Source organism: Carcharodon carcharias, chromosome 2, assembly GCF_017639515.1.
Source record: "Carcharodon carcharias isolate sCarCar2 chromosome 2, sCarCar2.pri, whole genome shotgun sequence".
NCBI classification, from domain to species: Eukaryota; Metazoa; Chordata; class Chondrichthyes; order Lamniformes; family Lamnidae; genus Carcharodon; species Carcharodon carcharias.
This window is the reverse complement of record NC_054468.1, coordinates 198,253,181-198,271,778: the sequence shown is the minus strand read 5'-3', so window position 1 is coordinate 198,271,778 and position 18,598 is coordinate 198,253,181. Positions and strand designations below refer to the sequence as shown.

Below are 18,598 nucleotides of genomic sequence, written 5' to 3'. Positions count from 1 at the left end.
GGCGGCCGTGCTGAAACTGTATTATTTGATGGAAACAAGTGCAAGTTTGGACAAAAAATCTACTGTGTAGCCACGAGTAACCAACCTTTCCCTGCTCCATCTCCAGTCCCAGCTCTCCATCTGCCCTGACCACCTTGAAGATGAAGATCTTCTCTTTTTTTAAGACCATGCACCTTGGTGGCAGCCATACCAATGGCTGCTGATGTGGGCTGTAACATGGTGCGCTTCCCTGGTCTTCCCACTCCATTCCCGTGCCATTCTCCCGACCACTAACTGGGCAGCAGACGTATCTCTAGAGTCATTACGACCCTGCCCCTGTGAAAACCCGTTCTCCTAGCAGGCTGGCAACGGAGGCAGGAATGTGAGCCAGGATCATCTTCCAACTCCCACCTCGAACGATAAAATCCAGTCAATGATCTAGTCATTTATCTCACTGCTGTTTGTGAGACCTTGCTCTGTGAAAACTTGGCTGCTACAATTATAATAACCGCACTACAATAATAAGTGAACAGCTGTGAGGTATTTTGCAATGTCCAACAGCAGCAAAAGTTGCTACATGAGTACAAGTCCATTCTTTCTCTTTCTCTCTATATCCTGGAAGTTCTGCTACACAAATGAATCAATGTGTTTAAATGTGATTAAATTGCGGAGAGAGGAACTGGTTATAATGCAAGTGTTCATATAATTATTTGGCACATAATATTTTCCAGGTTTGCATCCTAAAAGCTGCATTGGACCCCACGACCCTGCACCCACCCATCACCCTCCCCCCACTCAACCCAACCCTCTGCACCCCCCCCCACCAAACCACCTTCTGCGGTCACCCACCTCTGGCCCGGGATCCAGCAATGACCCTAGGCCTTGAGTGGGTGTTGTACCGACAGCAGCCAGCCACCAACTGTCCCCCACCCCCCTTTGGAGCTGCCGTTCAGTTGAGCTGCCAGCCCTCAGGTTCTTGATCCCAGGGGAATTTCCACCTCTGGTCTTTCATGTCCCCAATTGGCACATGATGTGCCAGGCCTTCCTGAAAACAGGCGATGGTGGGCTCTTGCCGGCTGTCCAGCTGACAGCCAAGACCCCCATCACCTCCCATAAGATTTTGTCCAGGAGATGGGAGACAAGCTGGTGACTCCAATGAACACTATTGCACATAATCAGTAAGAGAACTAATGCTTTATCAGACACACCTACCTTTATTTTGTTCACAGCGCCCAAAGCTTTAGGTGCAGTTACATTCCAGCCCTCACACACACAAGCACTATCTGCCAATGATGCCATCAGAAGAAAAATGTGGCTTAGTTCTTTGAATGAACACTGCAATTTAAAGATTATGTGGAGTATGTCAACATTACTGCAGTGTTTACCCAGCTGTAAGGTACAAATTTTTGGTTTTAAAATTTGAAGTAACAAACTGTCTTTAAATTCGTGATCAAAATCTCAGTGAAATTCATACCACGAGCATACCCATTCAAACATTTTGATGAAGAGCAAACAATGGATGGTCGATGTGCACATGTATCTTGCCTCTTGCCTTGCAGTTACACAATTACAGCCTTCTGATATTATTAAAAAACATTGTCCTGTCCTGTTGATTACTTAAGCTTCTCAACAAATAACAAAGATTTCTGCTTCTATATTTGAAATATGTATTTTCTTCTCATTCTTTATGAATAAAAATTAACATAGCTCTGTCTAGTAGCTGGGCAGAATTTGTAATTATGCTAAATCTTTAGACCTCACCTGGGGATTTGTGCTAAATTCCGATGTCAAGGCCTTGAAGATAGTACATAGCAGATTTGCCAGAACAAGACCAGAGCTGAGGGACTTCAGTTATTTGGAGATACTAGAGAAGTTGCGATTGTTCTCCTTAGGGCAAAAAAGGTTAAAGGTGTTCAAAATTAAGAGGGGTTTCAATAAATTTTAATAAGGATTAACTGTTTCTAGTGGCAGGTGGGTCATTAACCAGGGGATACATTGTAAAGGTAATTGTCAAGAGAACTGGAGGGAAGACGAGGAGAAATTTCTTTAGGCAGTCTGTTGCTGTGATCTGGAGTGCACTCTTTCTGAAAGGGTGATGAAGCAGATTCAATTGTAACTTTCAAAAGATAATTCATTGTATGCTTGAATAGTTGCAGGGCAATGGGGAATGATAGGACAAGTAGGACTGAATGAATACTCATTCAAAGATCCAGCACAAGTACAATGAACGAACTGACCTTCTTCTCTGCTGTAAGATTGTATAATTCTGTTGTTGGCATTTCTAGCTCTTTGATAATAATAGGCTTCAACAGGAGGATGGGAGTCTGTTGAAAAAAAGTGAACTTCTGAATGCTTTATGCTTCACATCAATAGAATTGTAACCTGGATCCAATACTGAACAATCCTTTTTCAATTTTAAAACTGAAGCCTTTGCCTTTGTGGATCCAAAAAACAATGGATTGTGATCCCAGCAGTTTTGCCACGACTCCACGTGTCAGTGCTTAACACTGCCTGAGTTTGCAAGGTCAGTGAGAGGGTGCCTCATTTATATAGGGCAAGCAATTAAGTAAGCACACCACAACTGATGGCCCTTTGGCCACTGTCTGCCCCAGTATGACAGGGAATCCATTGCCTACACACCAATAGGGGACCTGATTCAGAAATTTCTAAAACAAATGTTCCTTTTCATCAGGGGTTGGTGCCTCCCACCATTCCTGGTCTTCCTCCCCTCCCACTTGCACCAATCTGAATACTGGTATGCCTCCTCTAGTTTGAAATGATGGCCACCAGTACGACACTGGATGGCTTCTGAGTTGAAGAAGGGGGCACTCCTTAACCTTGTTAGTGGTGAGTTGTGGTTCCACTCCTTTATAAACCCAACCGGGAACATCTGGAATTGACGAAGTTCAAATATAACTGGGTTCCTACCTTTTTGAAGTAGGCTCCATTGAATCCCTCAAGGAAATTTAGGGCCTACATTTTTAAAGTTGATAAATAAAAGCTAACAGCAAATTTTAGATGTGTGGAGGTTTACCTTCCTCAAGTGCAGAATGAGCAATGTAACTTGTAGTGCCTGTTGCCACTGTCCTGAAGCTGGTACCTACACCATAAAGGCTAAATGTCACCATCCAACTTTTCGTGTTTCACAGTTCCAGATCCATTGAGTGCCTTCTTTCAACATGCCAGAAAATAGTTCTGAACAATGTAGAACACATGATGTTAGTGTCAAATCTATCAGCACCCTACACTTCTCAGACTGTCTAAAGAACACTGTGTCAGGCACCAAGACTTGAGATAAAGTAGGCACTAAAGCAAAGAATTCTAAAAGAGCTGAGAACAGCAGACATCCCCCACTACTTTGGGCAACAATATTCTAGGTTCACTTTCCAAATATGCCATGACCGTTGAGTAATGTGTCTTTGCAGCATAGCCAACAGCAAAAATATGTTTTAAAGTGCTCACAACCTACAGAATACATGTTATCTAATTGATGCTGTCACTTTTGTTTGTAACTTTCATGGATCAATTCTGTGCTGTTCGGTAAATGATACTTAAATAACTCTCTGCTTACCATTGTTTTTCAGTCAAATTTCTAAGTGCAATCCCTACAAAATACTATCCAGGCTCTGTGTGGAATGCATTAGCAAAACAACTTTTACCTCAATGAGCTGCTTATTGTACTGCACAGTTGATTCTGGAGGATTTTATGCAGCCAAGTTATACTTTTGGAATATTTTGCGGTAGATTAAGTTCCGGAAAATTCTAGGGAGCTCAATTATTGCCAGGGAAATTTTGGCGGCCAATTCATCTGCTGTAGCATCAACTTTTTAAATGGGTTTTTCTATAAACATCTAAAAGAAGAAATCGATACGATTCTACAACATGCAGTCAAACCTCCTCCACCAACTTTATGCCCAGAAGGAAAGTTGAAATTATACCTCATAATATTTAACAATAACCTGCCAGAATACAACAATCTTATAGATGTGATTTCTTCCATGTTCACAATACTGAAAAAGTATGGCCTCTTTCCTATGTGCCACTGTATGTATTTTGGAGGCACACCTCCATTCTTATCTTTTATTATGTTTGCCATTCTCATAAGGACTTTAAATCCTTATCTACAGCACTGCTTGGTCTTTGAAATATTATTAGTTGTTTATCAGTTATAATGCACCAATTATTACTCAGTTTTCAGTGCCAATTATTGAGCTTAAAATTTGAAGGGTGATCTAATTGTGGACTTTAAAGTTATCAAGGGATTCTATAGGACAGATACAGAGAAACTATTTTCTCTGAAAGAGCAATCCAGAACAAGTGGGTACAATCTAAAAATTAGAACAAAACTGTTTAGGTGCAAAATCAGGCAGCACTTTTCCACACAAAGGGTAATGGAAATCTGGAAGTCTCTCTCGAGAAGGCTGTTGACAATTAAATTTTTTAAAACTGTGACCAATTGATTTTTGTTGAGTATTCATATCAAGGAATGTGTTGGGAAAGTAGGTAAATGAAGTTGAGGAAGACCTCAGCCATCATCCAACTAAATTAGATTAGACTAGTTGAAGTCAGTGAAAAAGAAGATTAGGTGGAGGGTGTAAAGAGAGCTGCCAATACTCCTTTGTCCATCTTGCACTATTGCTGAGAACCAATTTCACCACCAATAATAACAAGATGTTTCAGAACTCTCAAGCATAGACAGTACGTCCAGCAGCTGGTAGGCGTATTCAAACAGATTGCAAATGTGACTCAATATTGCATAAATCAGAGATTTTAGACTTGGGGAAAATAACCATTCTGACAAATTTTATTCACACCCCCTACTCTCTAGCAATGAGTTTATTGGTGTTTTAGCCAAAATTTGAAATTCTTCTTATAACTGAGATTGTACATGGAAAATGCAGAGCACTAGTAATTACTACATTACTAGCAGTACTAATACCTTATGACAAATGTGTAGTAATATTACCACATCTGAGGTCATTTCAGGACATAACAGCCAAACAATGCCCATTTCAAATACACATGAAGGATAATTCATGATGCTATATATCCGTTCAATGCTGTACAAAGTGAGTACTGTTTTCTATGCTGCATTAGAAAATAAATATTGTGCAAACTGGCAAACTCTCCATTCAAATAGCACAACTGACTCTCAGAGGCATTAAATAAATCATTTAGAAGTGGTAAATAAAAAATTAAAACCACTGAGCTGCCATGTTGGAATAATGAACCAAAACATCTTCCATCATGCAGCTGATGCAGAGCCACATTGAACTCTACAAAGACCAGTCATTTAGAAGTAACGGGCATCCTAACAAACATAATTACTATGATTTACAGAATTGTTTTCAAAATGCTTGCTAATTTTTCCAAAGTGGCAAGGATATGCATTCCAGTGATTGTTTAGGCCACATTTATGGAACTTAACTGACGTAATCCATTACAATAACCAACTTATTGTCTTTGCTTCATTTATGCCTAACTGTGTTGTTTTTAAGAAGGTTTATTTAAACAATGAATGTTAATGACCACTGGAAGGCTCGCTTGGGGAAGTTCCTGTGTCACAGAGTAAATGGTATCTGAATCAACATGCACATAATTACAGTGACAAGGTTGCTGAACCACCCAAGTTAATAAGTAGATTTACTGATGTTAACTCAGCTCTCTTACACTGCCCACTGATCTCTGATTACATAGTGGAATAAAACCTCCCACCTCCTGACCTCAGCACAGATTTGAGCTATGAAGCTAGAGATTCCTATCAAGCTGGTCTAAACAGGCTAAGGTGAGTATGTTTGACCTCTTCCAACCAAGGAGACAATTTCAGCACAGGAACTGACTTAGGGAAGGAGGAGGCTTTGTTTACTTCAGGTCAGGCAACCTCCACAAAATTGATATGAGAAGTAAGCTGTAAGATAACTTCGTGCAGTCATACTAGTGTCATAGAATCATACAAACTTACAGCATAGACGAAGGTCATTCAATGCATCGTGCCTTGCTGGTTTTTTGAAAGAGAAGTCATGCTTAAGTCCCACACTCCCACTTTTTATCTGTAACCCTGTAAATTCCTCATTCCCAAGTACCTGTCCAATTCCCCTTTAAAACCTTTTATGGAATCAACTCCCATCACCTTTTCAAATTGATTGTTCCAGTTCCCAGCAATTCTCTGAGTGAAAACATTTCTCTTCATCTTTCCTCTAGACTTTCTGCCAATATCTTTGATCACTGATTACTGAGGAATATATAGAGGGAGTAGCTTTCCTCTATATTCTATCAAAACTTCTTCTCATTTTGAAAATCTCAATTAGGACAGTGGTCCTAAGCTTCTAACCTCTCCTCATAATTGAAGTCCCTCATATCCCTCGTAACATACTGGAAATTTGCTTTTTATCCTTTCTAAGGCCTCTACATCTTGCCTGAACTATGATATAAAGAGATTTGTCCACAATACTCTAGTAATTTTTTTTATTCATTCATGGGATGTGGACTAGGCCAGCATTTATTACCCATCCCTGATTGCCCCCTAGTTCAGAGGGCATTTAAGAGTCAACCACATTGCTCATGTCTGGGGTAACACATAGGCCAGACCAGGTAAGAACAGCAGATTTCCTTCCCTAAAGGACATTAGTGAACCAGATGGGTTTTTACAACAATCGACAATGGCTTCATTCAACTTTTAATTCCAGATTTTTATTGAATTCAAATTCCACCATCTGATGTGGTGGGATTCAAACCCAGATCCCCAGAGCATTCTCCTAACTCTCTGGATTACTAGCGATAATACCACTTTGCCACCGTTTCCCCCAGATTTATATTTATGATGTTCTAAGATGATCTCTACTTATATAACCCATGCCTCTATTTATAAACCCAAGTAACCAATATGCCCTTTTAACTACCTAATCAGGTATGTGGGCATCAAGGTCTGTCTGTCCATTTACACGTTTCAAAATCATACTATTTGATAGTATTCTGTCTTTCTGGAGCTTGAGCAACTCATGGCACTTTCTGCACACAAGGGGCAGGATTTTTGGGTTGTTGGGCCGGTGCAGCAGGTAGGCCCTGGAGCAGCCCAGGATGGTGATTTCATGCTGGCTGGCCAATTCGTGGGTCAATTAAAGGGTCAGCGCTGCTGGGGTGGGGACAGGAGGATCACTAAAGTCTGCGCATGCATGGGAGAACATGCACTGAAAGCTCCCTGAAGGCAGAGAGCTGCCTCAGGGGAGCTAAACAATCTTAAAATCAAAAATAAAGACTTTTTAAATCTGAAAAAAATGTCCCGACATGGGATTAACTCACAATAACATGAACAGAATGAAAATTCTGCCCCCCAAATTTATTTTTATTTTTTATTTAATTGTGGAAACCTCATCCTGCCCCTGGATTAGATTTGCTTAAGAATCTAGAGGCCGCCTGGCCAATTCGCCCGCCCGCCAACCATAAGGTTGCACGGGCAGTGAAGAATATGTTTAAATTCATTGATTCAAGGCCTTAACAGGCCTCTTAATTGTCAGTGGATGCGCTGCCGACTCTCGTCAGCCTTACGTGAGTGCACAATGACATTGGGACGCTCGCCCGATGTCATTGTGCACTATTTTATGCCTGATTGGGTTGGGCGCGTGCCTGCCTGCTGGATGTAAAGTCCTGCCCATAGTTATTCAGGGTGCATGAAGTTGCTTGGAATTCCCACATAAAACAGGTTGCAGGTACAATGGAAGCATGCTGGCCTGTCATGGTAGTCAATCCACTGGCTGTAAATCATTGAAACACTGACCACTAAATATCTAAAACACTGACTTCTAAGACACTGACCTATAAAACTCTAAGCGACTGATCTCTAAGTAACTGACTTCCAAAAGCTTGAGATACTTAAATAATAGGAAAGTTAACTGAAACCACTGGAATTGCTATCTATCAATGTAAACCACAATTGAAACTAGCATCAAGTGAATTGTCAACAATCGGGAAAAGAACAAATTAATAAAACAAACTAACAAATGAACGTTTACCTGTTACTCATCAATCCACCCCATGAGCGACAGTGACGCCACTTTTCAATTTCTGTCTCAATGTTCCATTTTCAGGTTACACTCTGACCCAAGCTTAATGGTGAATGCTCTTTCTGACTTCGCTCTCACTGGCTCTGCCTGCATATTGCTGACTCTCTGCACCTTCTCAGTTACTGTGCCACCAATTTGCCCACATTTATCTGTTGGCCTCTCACACTGTTTCCCTTGAGGTTCATGCTCTCCACTCTTACTGACTCTCTGCTCTCATTGATTCCCTCCACTCTCACTGATTCTCTCCATTCTCAATGACACTCTCCGATCTCACTTTCTCTGCTTTCACTGACTCTCTCCACTCTCACTGACTCTCTCCATTCTCACTGACTCGCTCCACTCTCACTGAATCTCGCCTCTCACTGACTCTCTCTGCTCTCACTAACTCGCTCCTCTCTCACTGACTCACTACTCTCTCGTCAACTCTCTTCTCACTCACCAACTCTCTTCTCGCTCACCAACCCACTCCTCTCTCACTGATTCTCTCCACTCTCACTGATTCTCTCCACTCTCACTGACACTCAGTCCACTCTCATTGACATACTGTCCATTCTCACTGATTCTCTCCACTCTCACTGACTCTCTCCACTCTCAGTGACTCTCTCTCCAAACTCAATGACTCTCTCTCTACTATCACTGAATCTCACCACTCTCACTGAGTATTTCCACCCTCACTCTCTCCTCTCTCACTAAATCTCTCCTCTCTCACTGACTCTCTCCACTTTCACTGACTCTCTCCACTCTCAATGACTCTCTCCACTCTCAATGTCTCTCTCCACTCTCAATGACTCTCTCCATTCTCACTGACACTCTCTCTCCAAACTCACTGACTCTCTCTTTACTATCACCGAATCTCTCTATTCTCACTGAGTATTTCCACACTCACTCTCTCCTCTCTCACTGACTCTCTCCACACTCACTGACTCTCTCCACACTCACTGACTCTCTCTCTCCAAACTCACTGACTCTCTCTCTACTATCACTGAATCTCTCCATTCTCACTGAGTATTTCCACACTCACTCTCTCCTCTCTCACTGACTCTCTCCACACTCACTGACTCTCTCTCTCCAAACTCACTGACTCTCTCTCTACTATCACTGAATCTCACCACTCTCACTGAGTATTTCCACCCTCACTCTCTCCTCTCTCACTAAATCTCTCCTCTCTCACTGACTCTCTCCACTTTCACTGACTCTCTCCACTCTCAATGACTCCACTCCCACTCTCTCCTCTCTCACTGACTCTCTCCTCTCTTGCTGACTCTCACCCCAAACTCACTGACTCTCTCTCTACTATCACCGAATCTCTCCATTCTCACTGAGTATTTCTACACTCACTCTCTCCACTCTCACTGACTCTCAGTCCACTCTCACTGACTCTCAGTCCACTCTCACCGACTGTCTCCTCTCCCACTGACTCTCTCCTCTCCCACTGACTCTCTCCTCTCCCACTGACTCTCTCCACTCTCACTGATTCTCTCCTCTCACACTGAATCTCTCTACTTTCATTGACTCTCTCAACACTCACTGACCATCTCCACTCACACTGACTCTCTCTCCATTCTCACTGACTCTCACCTTTCTCACAGGCTCTCTCCACCCTCATTGACTCCGCCCTTTGACACTGACACTCTCCACTCTCACTGACTCTGTCCTCTCTGAGACTCTCTCTCCAGTCTGACTCTCTCTCCACCCTCACTGATTCTCTCCAATCTCACTGACTCTCCCCCCTCTCAGTGACTCTCCCCTCTCTCAGTGACTCCCTCTTCTCTCAGTGACTCTCTCTTCTCTCACTGACTCTTTCCTCTCTCACTGACTCTCTCGAAGCTCACTGGCTCTCTGCTCTCCCAGTGACTCTCTCTCCAATCTAACTGACTCTCTCTCCACTCTCACTGACTCTCTCCACACTCACTGAGTCTTTTCCACTACCACCGAGACTCTCTCCACCCTCGCTGACTTGCTCCTCTCTCACTGACTCTCTCCACTTTCACTAACTGTCGCCTTTCTCTCTGAGTCTCTCTTCTCTCACTGGTTCTCTCTCCTCTCTCACTGACTCTCTACACTCTCACTGACTCAGTCCATTCTCACTGACTGTCTCTCCTCTTTCATTTAGTCTCTGCTCTATCACTGATATTCTCCTCCCTCAATGGCTTGCTCCACTCTAACTAACTCTCTCCGCTCCCACTGAAGCTCTCCACTCTGACTGAGTCTCCCATCTCTCAGACTCTCCCCTCTCTCACTCAGTCTCTCCTCTCTCACTCACTCTCTACATTCTCCATTCTCACTGACTCTCCCCAATCTCACTCACACTCTCCACTCTCATTGACTTTTGTCCTCTCTCACTGACTCTCTCACTAACCCTCTCCAATCTCACTGAATCACTATTCTCACACTGATGCTCTCCTCTCTCACTGACTCTTTCTTCTCTCACTGATTCTCTCCACTCACACTGACTTTATCTCCGCTCTTCCTGATTCTCTCCTCTCTCACTGTCTCTCCATTCTAACTCGCTCCCTCTGCTCTTACTGACTGTCACCTCTCTCATTGACACTCTCTCTCCTCTCTCTCACTCTCTCTTCTCTCACTGACTTATGCCATTCTCACTGGCTCTCTCTCCTCTCCCACTGAATCTCTCTCTTCTCCCACTGAATCTCTCTCCTCTCTCACTGAATCTCTCTCCTCTCCCACTGACTCTCTTCATTCTCACGGGATCTCTCTTCTCTCTCACTGATTCGCTCTCCTCTTTCACTGACTTTCACCTCTCTCTCTGACAATCTCTGCTCCCACTGACACTCTTCACTCTCACTGACTCTCTCCGCTCCGTCTGGCTCTCTCCTCTCTCACCGACTCTCTGATCTCACTAACTCTGTCCACTCACACTGATTACCTCCGATTTCACAGACTCTCTCCGCTTTCACTGACTCTTGTTCTCTCACTGACTTATTCCCCTCTCACTGACTCTCTCCTCTCTCTCACTCAGTTCTCTCTCACTGACTCTCACCCTTATTACTGACTCTCTCTCCTCTCTCACTGACTCTCTCCACTCTCATTGCTTCATTCCTCTCTCACTGACTGTTGCCTCTCTCACTGAATCTCCCCTCTCTCATAGACTCTCTCTCCTCTCTCACTGACTCTCTACATTCTCACTGACTCAGTCTATTCTCACTGACTCTCTCCTCTCTCATTGAGTATCTCCTTTCTTACCGACAATCACCACTCACACTGACTCTCTCCACTCTCACTCACTCTTGCCTCTCCCGCTGACTCTATCCTCTCTCACTGACTCTCCCTGTTCTCATTGACACTCTCCGCTCTCACTCACCCTCTCTGATATCACTATCTCTGTCCACTCACACTGCCTACCTCCGATCTAACTGACTCTCTCTCTGCTTTCACTGACTCTCTCCACTCAAATTGACTGTCTCTGATCTCACTGACTTTCTCTCCGCTCTCACTGACTCTCGCTCTCTCACTGACTCTCTCCTCTCTCACTCACTTGGTCCTCTCTCACTCACTCACGCCCTTTTCACTGACTCTCTCTCCTCTCTCACTGACTCTCCTCTCTCACTGACTCTTTCTTCTCTCTCACTCACTTGTCTCCACTCCCACCGACTCTCTTTCCTCTATCACTGACTCTCTACGATCTCATTGACCCTCTCTGCTCTCACTGACTCTCTCCTCTCTCACTGACTATCTCCTCCCTCACTGTCTCGCTCCGTTCTGACTCTCTCTGCTTCCAGTGAGTCTCTATGCTGTCACTGACTCTCTTCTCTCTCACTCACTCTCTCCACTCTGAGTGACTCTCTCCAATCTCACTGACTTTTGCTCTCTCACTGACTCTCTCGTCTCTCTCACCCTCTCCTCTCTCACTGTCTCTCTCCTCTCTCATTAACTCTTTACTCTCTCACTGACTCTTGCTCTCTCACTGACTCTCTCGTCTCTCTCACCCTCTCCTCTCTCACTGTCTCTCTCCTCTCTCATTAACTCTTTACTCTCTCAATGACTCTCTCCACTCTCACGACTCTCTCTCCTGTCTCACTGACTCTGTCTACTCTCCCACTGACTCTCCGTCCTCTGTCACTGACTCTCTCTCTCATGTCTCACTGACTGTTTTTGCTGTCACTGACACTCTCACCTCCCACGGACTCTCTCTGCTCTCACTGACTCTCTCTCCACTCTCACTCACTCTCCTGTCTCACTGACTCTCTCTGCTCTCTCACTGACTATGTCTGCTCTCTCACTGACTCTCTCTGCTCTCTCACTGACTATGTCTGCTCTCTCACTGACTCTCTCTGCTCTCTCACTGACTCTGTCTGCTCTCTCACTGACTCTCTCTGCTGTCTCACTGACTCTCTCTCTCCACCCTCACTGACTCTCTCTCCTGTCTCACTGACTCTCTGCTTTCTGATTGACTCTCTCTGCTCTCTCATTGACTCTCTGTCTTCTCTCACTGACTCTCTCCACTGTCACTGACTCTCTCTAATCTCACTGACTATCTCTCATATCTCACAGACTCTCTCTCCTATCTCACTGACTCTTTGTCCTCTCCCACTGAATCTCTCCATTCTCACTGACTCTGCTCTCATTAACTCTCCATCCTCTCTCACTGACTGTCTCCTCTCTCACTGATTCCTTCCTCTCTCATTGACTCTCTGTGCTCTCACTGACATTCTTTCATCTCCCAATGACTCTCTCCTCTCTCACTGACTCCTCTCTCACTGACTGCTCTCTCACTAACTCTCTGTCCTCTCCCACTGACTCTCCATTCTCACAGACTCTTTCTGCTCTTACTGACTCTCTGTCCTCTCTCACTGACACTCTCCTCCCTCACTGACTCTCACCATTCTCAGACTCTCACCACTCACACTGACTCTCTCTGATCTCACTGACTTTCTCTGATCTCACTGACTGTCACCTCACACTGACTCTCCCCTCTCTTCCTGACTAATCTCTCAGTGACTCTCCCCTCTCTCACTGACTCTCTCCAATCACACTGATCTCTACACTCTGACTGACTCCCCCCTCTCTCACTGACTCTCTTCTGTCTCACTGACTCTCCCTTTTCTCACAGACTCTCCCTTCTCTCACTGACTCTCCCCTCTCTCATGGACTCCTCCCCTCTCACTGACTCTCCCTGCTCTCACTGGCTCTCCCCACTCTCAGTGGCTCTCCCCACTCTCACTGGCTCTCTCCACGCTCACTGACTCTCCCCGCTCTCAATGGCTCTCCCCGTTCTCACTGGTTCTCTCCGGTCTCACTGGCTTTCCCCGTTCACACTGACCCTCCCCTCTCTCACTGACTTTCCCCTCTCTCACTGTCTTTCCCCTCTCTCACTGACTCTCCCCTCTCTCACTGTCTTTCCCCTCTCTCACTGACTCTCCCCTCTCTCACTGTCTTTCCCCTCTCTCACTGACTCTCCCCTCTCTCACTGACTCTCCCCTCTCTCACTGATTGTCCCCCTGTCACTGACTCTTTCTCCACTCACACTGATTTGTGCATGATTATGCTTGGCACAGTACTGCAGTTGCTTTCTGCCATATGGCTGACCAGGAATCTTTCCTGTTCTGACCACCTACTGGAAGGATTTGCAGGCTGATAGTCAACATGTTTGGCAACATTACAAACTGACCTTCCGTGGCCATTAAGCCCTGGAGTGGCACTTGAACCATGAGCTTCTGGCCTAGAGGTGGGACCACTATACTGCGGCACTAACGCTCCATTATGTGTGTCACCTGAATGCAGGTGGCGTGGCACGGGAATGCAGCCAGTAAGGTAAGTCATGTGCAATGGGAGGTGGCTCACATGCTACAGGGGACTGGTTGGGTAATTCACATTGCCTGTTTGTATGGTCTGCCAGCTCATTGTCATGAGTCAGGCACACAGTCAAGCTTTTTGCCACTCTTCTTATTGGCTGCGCCTTTCATTGGGAGAGCAGGAAATCAGGCTTGACTGACACCACTTAAAAGCATCCAAAACCTCTTAAAGGTAAGGTACATTCTGGCCATAGACCGTGTGGAAACGCTGTAAAAGGTCTGAAATTGCTGGGAGAAATATAGGGAGAGCACTCACTGTCTTCAATTCAGTTCTGGAGGTCTTTAAGAGGCTGTACAGAGGAAGAGTGAAACCTTGTCCGCTCCAGGTAACACCTCAGCCACAAGTGGGAAGTGATTGCTCAGAGGATCAGTAGCTCTCAAGATATGGCTGCAACACAGGATAAAGTTCAGTTATCTCATCAGATTTGTCAGGGGAAGAACTGTGCCTCAAGAACCTTTTACCAGTTACTCTCCCCTTCGCAGCTGAGCCACCTGCCTCCCCTCTTCTTCACTCTCCTCCAATCAGTTCATGATACTCCACCTCATTTTGATCCTACTCAGACACAGTGCATCGCCTACTCTCACACTATTGCAAACATCATTTTTTTCCCCATGGTACATGTGAATACTTCGACCATGACTGGCACATTTTCTAAATGACTCATAAGGTTGTCATTAGAACACTATTTCGTACAGGAGATGGTTGGGCACAGTATGCAGCAGGTAGCGATGACTTAAGGAGGAGGGCAAGCTCACCCCTCTGCCCTCTGGAAGAAGATGTATTAGCCTTTACAGGCGGGGAAGAGTCATGGTTGAAGCAAGTAGCAATTCTGGAGATGTCACAAGGGAGCCAAAACTACTTACAGGAAATAATGACATTTCTGTCCAACATGGAGTGAGTGGTCAGCTCCATGAACATAATGGCGGTGCTGACAGCTCTTACAGCTGTTAATGGAAGCTCAGGTGGCTGTCAGCTGGGTTCTTGGGGCTACTGCTGACAGAGGCTTCTAGAGCCCCTTCTAGAATACTCTGATCTCGTTTTGAGCTATATGTGTGCTGAGATGCAGTACCAATTGAGAGGCCTTGGCTCCAAGGGAGTGGTGCTTGCTGTCCTCTCTCAGGATGACAGCATGCCTGCTCCTCCACCACCCAATCTGCCCAGTGTCCTTGTAACTGCCACATAATCAGATTGCCTCAGGCTGCACTGAGATACTACAGTCTGCAGTCAGATCCTCAGGGCCCAGAGCTGTTCAAGGTTCCCCTCCAGGCCTATCTAACATGTCCACAATACAAGTTCAACAGCTTTCCACCTAGCAAGCTGTAGCCACAGGGATACACTTTGTAGGAAGGTTGGATAGGGAATTGAGTGCACAAGGTAGCGATTGTGCAAGAGTGATTCTTACTTTTTAGACAAGTGATGTACCTGTTCCTCCATAACTGAAGAACCTCAGTGACTTCCCTGACACAGTATTACACAGCAAGCTGGGAGATGTCACCAGTGCCACTGACTTCAGTCTGGAAGGAACCCACTGAAGAAAGTTTAAGAGCCACAGCCAGTAGTGTCCTTGCTTACTCTGAGGCTCTTGTGGCTGCAGCTGCTGACATAAATAAATTACAATACCTCCTTGGTGAAGCAAAGGTGCCTCACACATTGCTGCTCAATAAGGCTTCCTGAAGCGCCACTGTGCGCATGGCGTTCTGCAATATACCTTCCTTCTTCTCCCAGCTGCTCCTGTCCTCTCCTATCTCGCTACTCCCCTTCATCCTCCAGTCTCAATAGAACACCCTTCTGAAATAAAACTGTTTTGTAGGCAGACTAAATTTATTAGGAGATGTCACATGTCTGGTTGAGGAATGCAGAAAATAGGCAAATAAAATGCACATAAGTTAACCAGTAGCCTAAAAGCAGGGAACAAAGCTGTATGGACTTTATGAGCCCTTTTAAATAATGTCACTGTTCATTGGATCCTTGCTGTCTGTTAACGTGATGAATTACACGTTTACCACATGATGTGTTTTTTTATGGGATGTGGGTGTCATTTATTGCTCGTCCATAATTAAGAGTCAACCACATTGCTGTGGGTCTGGAGTCACATGTAGGATAGCAGATTTCCTTCCCTAAAGGGACAAAGATGGGTTTTTACAACAACCAGCAATGGTTTCATGGTCATCATCAGACTTCTAATTCCAGGTTTGTGTTAAATTCAAATTTCACCATCTGCCGTGGTGGGATTTGAACCCCCAGTACCCAGAGCATTACCCTGGGTCTTATGGGATACTAGTCCAGTGACAATACCACTATACCATCACTGTTCCCTGGGCCAGGTACTAGGGTACACCAATTTCACAAAAGCATCCTACAACACATGTAGAGCCTTTATTTAAATTTATGAGCATTTTTAATATTTCCAGAGTGCCTCCTGATTATTTATGGAGGAGCCAGTGCAATGTGGTGAGCAGACAATGCGAGTGTGTAAATATAGCCCACCCTATAGGACCGTCAGACAACCGTTTTACACGTATATCTTTGGATGAATCCAAAAGTGCTACCACTGAGCCAAACTGATACTTCAGGAGCTAAAGGAGGGAGAAAGATTTTTTTCAAAATTGGAGGAAGCGAGAAGCATGTTTAATATATTTTTTAAAACAGACTATGTTAACAAACAAACAAGCGCTTTGAATCTTTGTCAGATAAAGGAATCCTTTCCCAATGATCTTTGCCCCATGTCAGCAGTTGACAACTTCAAATATTTGATTGCAGAATCACATTAAGGTCTTTCGAAATTACAATCTTTACATAAATACTAAGTTAACAAGCTTACAAGCTACAAAGAAGGGTGAATCACTTTCCAAAGCTCTGCTGGCAGAGTGTGGGTTAAGGTGACCTTGGGAGATTTGATGAGTCAGCAGACAGAACCCTGCTGAGGGGGGAGGAGGTCAGGTGGCTGTGAGAAACAAGTTCAAAATGTCCTTCGAGGCAGAAGTTTGAGTCATGGAGTATTTTAACTCCCTGAGCCCCATCTGTAGGCTGCCAGGCAGCTGCCTGCCCAGAATGAGCTGAAAGAGCTAGCTGGCTGACAGGTGGCAGCAGTAGTTTGGGCAAACAGAAGCCAGCGGCCCAGCTGACTCACAGGCAAGCAGGTAAGTGGTAAGGGAGGGATTTCAGGTAGAAGGGAAGGGGAGGAATTCAGGGCAGGGTAAGACCGTGACTTTCCTCGCAGCACCTGGAAGAGGACTCGTGCTATTCCTGGTTTCAGAAAAAAGACTTTCACTCTCCTTGGAGGGCCTTCAGCCAGATGTTTGGTGGAAGGAAGAGAAGGACAGTTACCAAGAAAAGCTGATTCACTCAAAACCAGTGCCTCCTCGTAATCAAACCTGGGTGGCATAGACATTGTCTATGGAGGTGCACTGGAATATAGCAGGCACAGTCATGGAGTGAATACAATAGTAATAACACATTTGGAAATTTATTGCTACAAGAAACCAAGCATGAGAGAGCAGGTATTTTAAAGTGCTGTGAAGAAATTCCTGTTACACACATAGGCTGGGATTTTCCGGCCCTCCCACGGCAGGACCCTCCGAGGGGGATGCGGCAGGCCAGCCAAAAATCCATTGACTTCCAGCGGGACCGGAAGATCCCAGTGGCAGGCAGGGCTGGAAAAATCGCAGCCACATAAGCTAGTGTGTCATCTCTGCATAGCTCCAAGATACAATACTGATCAGAGACCTGGTGCTCCAAAGGAGACAGAGAAGAAAAATTGCAGAAGTAACCCATGCTGCTGTCAGCCATAGTAGACATTGGGATGACGGAGAAGCAAGTCACTAATCAAAGATAAATAAAGAAAGGTTTGAGGAGGAATTTTCCGAGCCCATTGGTGGCGGGCGTGATAATGGTGTGTGTGGAAAATATGGCGTGATCTGCTTCATGGTGCTGCCCTGGTGCTGCATCCCATGCACAGGCAATCGAGGAAGGGGGTGGGATGAGTGAGGGGAGTAGCTACACATTAGGGACACCTGTATAAACTGACGATGCCTCTACAACTAAGACAGATCAGGCACAGTCACAGTGATATGATTAGGGTCAGGCTCCTAGCCTGCCCACCCATGCAAGCAACACAGAAGCACCAAAGGGCCACCAAGCTATCCATTCCTTGCCCACACCCACCGCCTCCCCCAACCCTCCCAGCACAAACTTCGAGTCCACCACCACTTTATTGGACCGCGGAGCAATTGGACTGCACATGTTGTACAATCTCCTCGCCAATGCTGGCCATGTAACAGTCACTGCTGGAGGTGCTCACAGCCCCTGGCAATCTCAGCATTCAGGTTTGGACCAGTGTCCCCCATGTTGCAGGTTGACAGGGCAGCCATGCAGCGCTTCCAAGGTGTGATCAGCACTCTCTGGGACGCATTAAGGGGTGGTCACGCAGGGCCAGGAAAGGTGCTAAGTACAGCCGTGATAACCACGTCTCTCTCTCTTTCATGCTGCAGGAGGACTACATCAGGATCATGGATCCTGGTGACCTAGCTGTATGCCTGATGGTCTACAGAGACTGTAGAAGGCAGAGGAGAGAATGACTGAGGTTCCTGGCCACGCAAAGGCAGGAGCAGGGACTCCCACACATGCTGCCCAGGAGCGACAGCGAGCCTTGGCTTGCCGGAGCCTAGCGACACCCAGGGCCTATTCCTGCAAATGACTGAGAACCAGTGTCACCGACGACTGCGCATGTATAGGTGGTGGCTCAC

At 45.4% G+C, this 18,598-nt stretch overlaps 1 long non-coding RNA gene across 1 annotated transcript in view; it reads left to right on the top strand.

Moving 5' to 3' along the window:
• The window catches only part of LOC121275313, a 116,847-nt gene that overhangs the window by 16,954 nt on the left and 81,295 nt on the right, over window positions 1-18,598 (top strand). The gene's annotated exons all lie outside the window — the stretch shown is intronic.